We start from the raw sequence: 9,478 nt of genomic DNA, 5'->3' as shown, positions 1-9,478 counted from the left end.
AGGCCTTGATGAAGTTAGGAGCTGTCTTGAGCAGCCTGGGGAGGAGGAAGTAGAGGGTCTCCACACTCAGCAGCATTATTGGTGCAGGTCCAGGGAAAGGGAAGTGAGATGTTGGAGTGTTGGATATTATGATCTTTTAAATAAATATTCTTGATCATTAATCTGAGATGAGGTAAAGTTTTTTGGAAATACTTAAGGCCTGCCAGGTCTTACTTTCAAGTAGACCTTTTGAAAGGTAAGACTGAAGTACAATTTAGTCTGGGGCACATTTTTCCCTACTATTGAGACGATTCCATCATGAATACCCAATGATCCATTGATGATGAGGTCAAAAGACTCTTCTCAGAACTCCAGTACTTTCAGATGATTTTCTTCCTTCAACCTTTTAGTTGTATTTTATATCCTGTTCTGAAGCTGTAACAAAATACCTAAACCGAAATAATTTATTAAAACTAGTTAATTTGTTTTACAGTTGTGAAGACTGGGAAGTTCAGGAACATGGCAGTGGCATTTGCCTGGTTTCTAGTGAGGGCATTCTTGCTGCATTATAACATGGCAGGAGGCGTCACATGATGAGACAAGGCACATGTGTGAGGTGAGACCTCACTTCCACTTTCTATAAAGCCAAGAATGTCAACATACGGGTATGACATCAGCCAACTCCAAGTTCCTCTGAGACTCTTCATGTACCATCAGTATATGGATTTGGGGATGAAGGTGGTAAGGCATGACTTCTTAGAGGATACACTCCAGTGACAAGTGGATTCCTTACATGCTTCTGTACATCGGCTGATACTCAGCTAAATACTTAAGAAAAATTCTCTTCAGATCTTGAGTTTCCTCATTGTGTTCCCAACACATTGGCGTCCTGACCACCAGTCCCATTTTCTCAACTTTGGAAGTTGTCAGGATCTTTGGAGTTACTGTTACATTTGGAAATCCTTTCTAAAAATAAACTTGTTTCCTCTCAAATATCACTGGCCATTAACTGGAGCTTACTGTCTCCCCCAAGTCATTCAATAGTCAAGGGAAGAAACCAGGTCTTAAACAGGATAAGAGATGAAATGACACCCACACAATTGCTTAGTGGAAGAAGTAAAGCAAATTCATCTTTTCTCTCACTGTGACCCATGACCTTGCCAATATTTCATTCTTTTAAACTACCTTCAAACTACCAATTAGAAAGGACAGATTCCATACTCTCATAAGATATACTCAATCAAATGATAATGCCTTTGTACTTGAATGCATGAAAAAAACCAGCCTCTGGTCCAATTTAGTTATGACATGAAAAAAATATTCAATCTTTTTATGGATATTTTAGGGAGCAAATTACATTTCTTTCACTAAAATTAAATAACTTTGCAGTTCATCTGGGAAAGAGAAGGTTTGTTTCATGTCAGTGATGGAATCTGATACTGGCCTGGGGTCATCTCCTTTTGTAAACTTTGCTATATTTATGAGGAGCAGGGAGACAAGTCAGCTGCCATAGAAAGTGTTCCATTGGACATGATCCTTAATCCTCTGAGCACCATGGACACAACAGGCTGAGGCCTTCAGGATTTCCAAGGACCTGTGAAAATGTTTGAAGATGTATAAAAACAAAAGACTAATTGTGTCCAACATAAAATAAAAATAAAAATAACGTGTTTTGAAGCAGCATTTTTCTACATAGCACAGACCAGTCTGGAATTCCATTTATAGCCCAGGCTGACCTTGAACTTGTGATCTTCCTTCCTCGCCTTTCTGAGTCTTGGGATCCTAGGCACATGCTATTATTCTCAACCTTAATGTTTTTATTTCTGAAAGTACAATGTTGGAGCCTGTAACTTCAAGTTAGCACTTACATTTTTATATTTATTTGATTACTTAAGTGTGGGTTGTCAGCTCATTTTATGTAGTTGACATGATGTGATAGAAATGTTCACAAGCACAACTGAACAGTACCACTCTAAATGTTCCATGTTGTTACTGAAATCCCAGAGACATGTCTTGAGTGGTCTAAGTGGCCTTTGTTTAAGAACAGTGATGAACTCCAATGGACAGATGTCTCCTTATGGTTTTTCTTTCCTTTATTTCCTCTAATGTTATTTTTGGAATTCTTGGCTGTTTTATACTTTTGTTTGCTAAGTTGTCATTGTCTTCAGGACATTCTTCAATCAGACCAGAAAAATGCCCACTCTGATGGCAGCAGGTCTGTCACTCTGTCATCTTCTGTAGAAGACTTTCAACAAATCAGAAATGCCCACTTTCTGTAGTGTTATGGCATTTGTGCTCCCCAAATTTTCTAAATAAAATGTATCTTCTTACAACACACTTTCATCAGAAGGATGGTGAGTTTAGTTACTAGGAATCCATCATTACTCTTGGATCTTACAAGATAGGGATATCTGCACTGATATAAAAAAAGTAAAGAATAACCCAGATGGGATGATGTTTTCCTTTATTCAGGGTTGTATATATGTACACAAAACACCTGTTACAACTTGTGGCCCCTCAAGCTGTCTTCTATACCCATGATGTTCTTTGCTAGGATACACAAGTCTATACCGCTTGACTCCTGTTTCTATAATCATCCCCTTCTGACATTCTACTGTCTCTTTAAAATTTGTATTGACATCACCTCTCCCTTTTACATAGTTTCAAGAAAACCAATAACACCCCAGTGTCAGACCCAGTGATATAATGAAAAATGTCTGCTCTTGGTTTCTGATACAAGGCTTCTAAAACCCTCAGTTTCCTAAGTGCTAAGGAAGCTAAGAGCATCCTTGTACTAATATTTAAGTCTTTGACAATGAGTCCTGATGTAGGGCTTCTTAACTTCTTGTAATTTCCTAGGGGTTGAGAAGACCCATTCTGTTGCATTGAGGCAATCCTGGGTAGGCTTGCAGATAGTTTAAGGATGGTGGCTGGTTGCTATAAAGACAAGACCATAATTAAAAGCTTACCCGACTCCCCCAAAGGGGAGAAAGATTAACTATTGAATTCATATCTGGCATGTCTACATGATGAAGACTTGATAAACATTCTTAACACAGAAAGCTCAAGGAGCTTCTAGCTTCATGAAAATTCTCATGTGTTGGGAAGGTAACACGTTACAACTCCTTAAGAAGAAAATTCCTACGCTCTCCCCCATTCTGCTCACCCCTGTATACCTCTTTATCTAGCTGTTTCTTTGATTCCCTTGTTATAGCCTTTCTAACAACCTGGAAACAAGCAAATCTTTTCCTGCATTTGTGAGTCATTATAGCAAATTATCAAATCTGAGCCTGGGTGATAAGAGCCTTCAGTCTATAGCCAAGTTAGACAGAAATGAGGAGTATCTTGGGAACTCATGATTTGCAACTGGCATATGAAATGGCAGAAGTTTCCTGAAGTTTTATTCTCTGGAGTCTGAACTAACTGCAGTTAGCTTGTGTCATAACTGAATTACAGAACATAATTGGTTGGTGTGGGGCATCCCTGTCACCCTATATATATATTTGCTGTCTGAAATATCATAAGAGTAAGGAAAATTAGTCTATCTTCTCTATTCAGACTTCTGCCTGCACAAGATCAAGTCTCATCTTGCCTTCTGTTCAGACAATGCAGCCCCTTCCCTCAATGGTTCAGAAGCGATGTTTCTCACCATCGCTTGGTGGTTTGAATGAAAATGGCCCCCATAGACTTATTGGAAGTAGCATTAATGGAGATGTGGCCTTGTTGGAAGAAATGTGTCACTGGGGGTAGGGTGGGGGGGGGGGTTCAGAAGCTCAAACTTGGCCCAGTGGTTCACTTTCTCTTCCTGCTGCCTACTGTTCCAAATACAGCATGCCACCATGATGATAATGGACTAAAACTCTGAAGCTGTAAGCCAGCCCCAATGAAATGCTTTCCTTTATAAGAATTGCCATAGTCATGATGTCTCTTCACAGCAATAGAAACCCTAACTAAGACACTCACCATGTGGTTCAGAGTTTTCCTGTGCAACCTGGCAGCCCGTCAGATAATTACCGAGTTTAACAGTTTCTGATGAATCAATGCATATAAGCACATTTGTTTCCACTAAGTTCACAAAGTAGAAATGTAAGATTAACTATGACTTTTACAGACTTCCTTCTGGAACCTTTATAATAAACCTTCACTTACCACTAAGCCTCCATATATGCAGATGGCCAAGTAGATGAGAAGAGACCAGACTAAGTGAGAAGTTCTCAGTGGTTCTGTAGGTGGTACTAGGCACTGACTAAGGAGAAATCTGCAAAAGAAATCCTCATGCAATGCCACTCATATAGCTATCTCTGCCTTCTCCAGCTTTCCCAGTAAATACAGCCGCAGATGGCTCCTTATTACTCACGAGGAAATGTAAACACTCTGTGGGCCTTTGAGAGGGTGCAATGGAGAGCCCAGCTCCACACCACTCAATTCACGAACATGGGTGACGGGAGATGAAATCCTCTTATAGAGTCTACTCTTTTTTTGTTTTGTTGTTTTTTGTTTTTTGAGACAGGGTTCCTCTGTGTAGCCCTGGCTGTCTTGGAACTTGCTCTGTAGACCAAGCTGGCCTCGAACTCAGGAATCCAACTACTCTGCCTCTGAGTGCTGGGATTAAAGGCATGAGCCACTACCACCCAGCAAATCTACTCTTTTTAAAGGCAAACTGTCATTAGTCTTTGTGAATATTGCTAGACATTTTAAGAAAAGCAAGGAAACATTTTTAAGAGAGAAGAATGAGCCAAACCTATGGGATTAAAAACTGCCTTGTGAAGGCTTAAGCAAGTCCCCCCTCTCCTTTTTATATAGTTTCAAGAAAACCAATGACATCTCAGTGTCAGACCCAATGGCATAATTAAAAAAAAAAAAACAACTCTGCTCTTGGTTTCTGACATGGGACTTCTAAAACCCTCAGTTTCCTAAATGATAAGGATGCTAAGAGCATCCTTTGCATTAACATTAAGTCTTTGACAATGAGTTCTGACACAGGGCTCCTTAACCCCTTGTAATTTCATAGAGGTCAAGAAGATCTGTAGTTGATCTGAAATCTAGTCCATTGAGTCCTATATTAGTCCTGCATTAATTTAGCTGAGTTCGACTCCTCCATGCACCCAGCACTCCTGCTATGTTCCTTTCTACCTCGGGTACTAAGCTAGCTCAGAGACTATAATATCAAGAATCATAAGCCACGGTCGGAGTGATGCAACAGAACCAGAAGCAGGGGTTTTAAGCGCTGTTCTAAAGTGTCTCCTGAGTGGTTTCCCCACACAGAAGCGTCAGAGGAGCCTCTGGAAGGACTTCTTCCTACCTACTGTATCCCATGCAATTCACACCTCCTTCTGCCGCCTCCCCTTCTCTGCACTTGACTCCTGAGCACATTTTTGTCACTGTAAAATACACTTAATTATCACATTGTCTTGTCACTAATTGCTGTTTGAGAACATTTTGTTTCCCCAACACAGTTTTATACTTCTGGTGAACAAAGAGTATTGAAACTCTTTGGCATACCATAACCACTAAAATAAGCTTAAATACCTAATAACTACACAGCTATGTAACCAACAGTTAATGGACTCTTAGGTTTAAGCCTCACATCAAAGATAAAGCAAAATTCCACTATGTCTGGTTCCCCCCCCACACACACACACACACATGCACACAAATTAGACATCGCCTCAGAGGTACTACAAAATATTAGATTATTTATTATAGTCTTGATTTTTTTCTTCTTCTTCTAAAAGGCATTTGAGCTAATGTGGTTTGGGTGTTAGAACCTAATCCTCATTGTGAGGTACTGAGGGGATGAAAACTTGATCCAACAATGGTGTATAGAGATGTGGTGTGGCTTCCAGGAGTACATTAGGATTAAGTGAGGTCATTGCAACTGAGCCCTTGTGTTTGAATACTAGTGGTTCCATGAGATACAGAGAGCAAACAGAAAGCATACATGTGTGCTCCCTGTGTTTTTCCATGTGCTGAGTTTGAATGGGATCCACATGTCTCTAAGAGTTCACTGTGATGAGTGGATTGGTCACCCTGGTGGGACAAACCTATGAGGTAGGATCTAATTGGAAGTCTGTAGTGCACTGGGGACACACTCTCAGAAGATTGCTCTAGTGTGACCCTCTTGGAGCCACAATAGAGAGGATTGTTATAAAAGGAGCAAGACTGTCCCTTTCCTTTCTGTCTTCCTTGGTGCAGGTTCTACTACCCACCATCTAACATGAGGTGCCTGGCAGAGCCAGACCCTGCATCTACTTGGACTTCCAGCCTACAGAACTGTGAGATAAATATAAGCCTCTTCTCCTAAACAGTTAGCTGCCTCAAGTATTTCATTATAGTAACACAAAACGAATCAACACACTCATAACTATGTGAGACTCAGTACATCTCGGGTCTCTACTAGCAGAAGACCATCACCACATGTGGGTCCTTGAACTTCCAGAACTGCACTCTACTTAAACCTCTTTACCTTATAATCTTCCAGAATTTTATATAATAACACAGAAATACACTAATATAGACTCTGATCAGAAAAGTTCAATGTCCCTAAAAGTTGGTGATATAGAAGAATATGAAGCAGAAGTGGACTTTCTCTTGGAGTCCTAAACTACATCACTTGAGTCCTAAACTACATCATTTACATTAAGAAAGGTAGACCCATGCGGCAGACCTATGTGGAAGAATTCAATTTGGGGCAGATAGAAGACTAAAAATATAAAGAACAGGACCCATGTCTAAGGTCTTCCAAGGGACAGGCTCCATGGCTACTGATAAAACAAACCCTTAGTGTCTGTCCATCACAATCTTCAAAGCACATGACATTGCCCAGAGCAGCCTGGAGGTCACTCTGCCCTGAGATTAGAGACAAGATCACGGAATTGCAGGCTGATGACCCCAGCTGCTGAGTGAGGCCGCCAGGCTCACCTTTCATCAGTTGACTATCTCTTTGTGAGTATGGAGCCTCCCCTTCCTGTCTGGTTGGCATCACTGACAACTCCACCGTTTTTCTCTTCAGACATCCTTTCTCAGTCTGCCCATTAGGATGAGCACATTCCACTTCAGGATGAGCGGGAAGACAGCATTCACCACAAACAACAGCGAGTGGCCAAGATAATGCATCCTAAAGACACCCAAAAAGGAAGGCGGCAAAAGGCATGGGTACCTTCTCACAGACAGCAGTGGCCCCTTTCATCAGTTGTAGAGGGAAATCTGGGACATGACTTAAAGTCTGCACTAAAATGGACTAGAGTGTCAGTCCGTCAGCTCTGGACCAACAACAATGAGATTTTTCTTACAGATCCTTTGCTCTGGACAGCCTTATAGCCACTTCAAAGTCCTCTCTCTGGCCAGATTCAGTGAAGTTCCTTTTTCTTCCTGTCTCTGATTGCACTGCAGCTTTGGGAAGGGCAGCGAAGTAAGCCGAAATGAAATTGCCGAAGTTATGGTTCTCAAGTAAATGAGATTTTCTCTAATGCTTACCAACTGTCACCAGGTCAGATGGATTTTTCTGCTTGAAGTCCCCCGGTGCATTAATTTCTCTGCTGTCTTATGGTATCCCTGAGAAAGCAACCTCGGCCGCCATCAAAGCGTAAGAAGAAAACGCAGAGCATAAGTGGGGCACAAAAGGACAGTGAGAAACGAGGAGCGGGGAGAGCGGTGGGAGAGAGCTTTCCAGACAAGGCTGTTGTTGGCTTGGTTTTCACATCACAGGGCATTTCACACACCACTGTACCCAGAGCTCCCAGCAAACGGCAGGATACAATGAGTCTGGATCAGCTGAACTGGATTCCTAAAAGGCGTGTTGTTATTTTCGCTGGTTCATGCTGGTTTCTCTCAGTGCAGCACAGTGGTTTTTCAAACCCTTTTTCAAGCAACATAACCACTATAGAAAAAGCAGCTGAAAGTTGCGTTGCCCTGGCTGAAGCAGGGGCCTCAGCAACAAGGCCTCATCCTCCCCCAGGAGCAGCCCGCGTGGGCCTCCAAGGGGCTGTCAACTTGGAGGTGACACAGCTCTGCTCTGGACTATCGCAGTGAGCCAGCATGTGTTACCCAGGAGTTTCACTTCTCTGGATGCAAACAGCTGTGACCTCTCTCTGATATATGCATGGGCAGTGCAGTCTCCTCATTCTCTCCAGTTTCTTGGGCAAAAAATAATATTATTTTCAATAAATGTCACCAGTTTTTTTTTTGTTTTGTTTTGTTTTTTTGTTTTTCGAGACAGGGTTTCTCTGTGTAGCTTTGCGCCTCTCCTGGAACTCACTTGGTAGCCCAGGCTGGCCTCGAACTCACAGAGATCCGCCTGGCTCTGCCTCCCGAGTGCTGGGATTAAAGGCGTGCGCCACCACCGCCCGGCATGTCACCAGTTTTATCACCTCCCTTCTAGATGTTTTCCTCTTCCTTCATTCGAAGGATAGCTCAGCAGATCTATATTGAATAGTTCTTCCATCCAAGGCCCTACCTGGAATTGAAACACACACACACACACACACACACACACACACACACACACACACACACGCACAGTGAGGGATGGTGTCAAAGAACAAATTTAATTTAAAATATATGTGTGATAACAGTCACAGCAGCAGCAGTGACATGGTGTACTAAGCTCCAGATGCTGCTCAAATCACTCCACATGCGTCTTATCATTCAGTCATGTAAACTAGGAGAGAGACAGCCATCACTTAAGTTTTGCAGATGAGGACACAGGCACAGAGACATGAAGCAGTGCACACAGTTCTCTATCCAGCAAGCAGCAGAGCTGAGCTTCGGATGGGAATAGCCCAGCTCCCTAACCTGCACTGTCTGCGTTTGCTTTAGAATCCACCTGTCCCCTCCTCTGTGATGCCAAGGAGAAGTGTCTGCTTGGAGACCTTTTACGTTCTGCCTCATTTCTGAACTTCATAAAGGGCCGTAGATAAGTGTGCATGAGAAATGCAGCTGGCTGTGCCTTTCCCTCCCAAACTGTTCACCAGTTACCCCCAGCTCTTTGTCAAGTATAGCATGACATCAACATCATCAACGAAACACATTTTCTAGGGTAAACCTTGTTTTCATCATTGAGGAAGCTGAAGATTTAGGAAGCCTATTAATTTACTTTAGGGAATAAGGATCTGTAATGGGTTCTTTTAATTTTTTATTATTTTATATGCAGAGCATTTTGCCTTTATGTATGCTTGTATAGTGTGTGTGTGTGCTTGATGCCCACAGAGGCCAGAAGATAGTGCTGAGTCCTCTGAAACTGGAGTTATAGATAGCTGTGAGCCGCCACGTGGGTGAGATTTGCCAGATCTCATAACCGCTGAGCCACTCTTCAGCCCTCCCTCCCCTTCATGGATTCTGACCCACACCAATCTTAATACCAAGGCCATTTCCTTAATATTTCCCAAGAATGTCAATCTTGGCTAAGATTTTGAGGTGGCTGAATTTGCTGGCTAATTCCTTTAATTAGCATTATTAATGCCATGCATCCCTTTCTTCCCCTTTCTTCTCTTCCCTGCTA

This window comes from Peromyscus californicus, unplaced genomic scaffold, assembly GCF_007827085.1.
Source record: "Peromyscus californicus insignis strain IS unplaced genomic scaffold, ASM782708v3 Scaffold_7__1_contigs__length_154581171, whole genome shotgun sequence".
Taxonomy (NCBI): domain Eukaryota; kingdom Metazoa; phylum Chordata; class Mammalia; order Rodentia; family Cricetidae; genus Peromyscus; species Peromyscus californicus.
The sequence above is the reverse complement of the archived record's forward strand: the minus strand, read 5'-3'. Positions refer to the sequence as shown.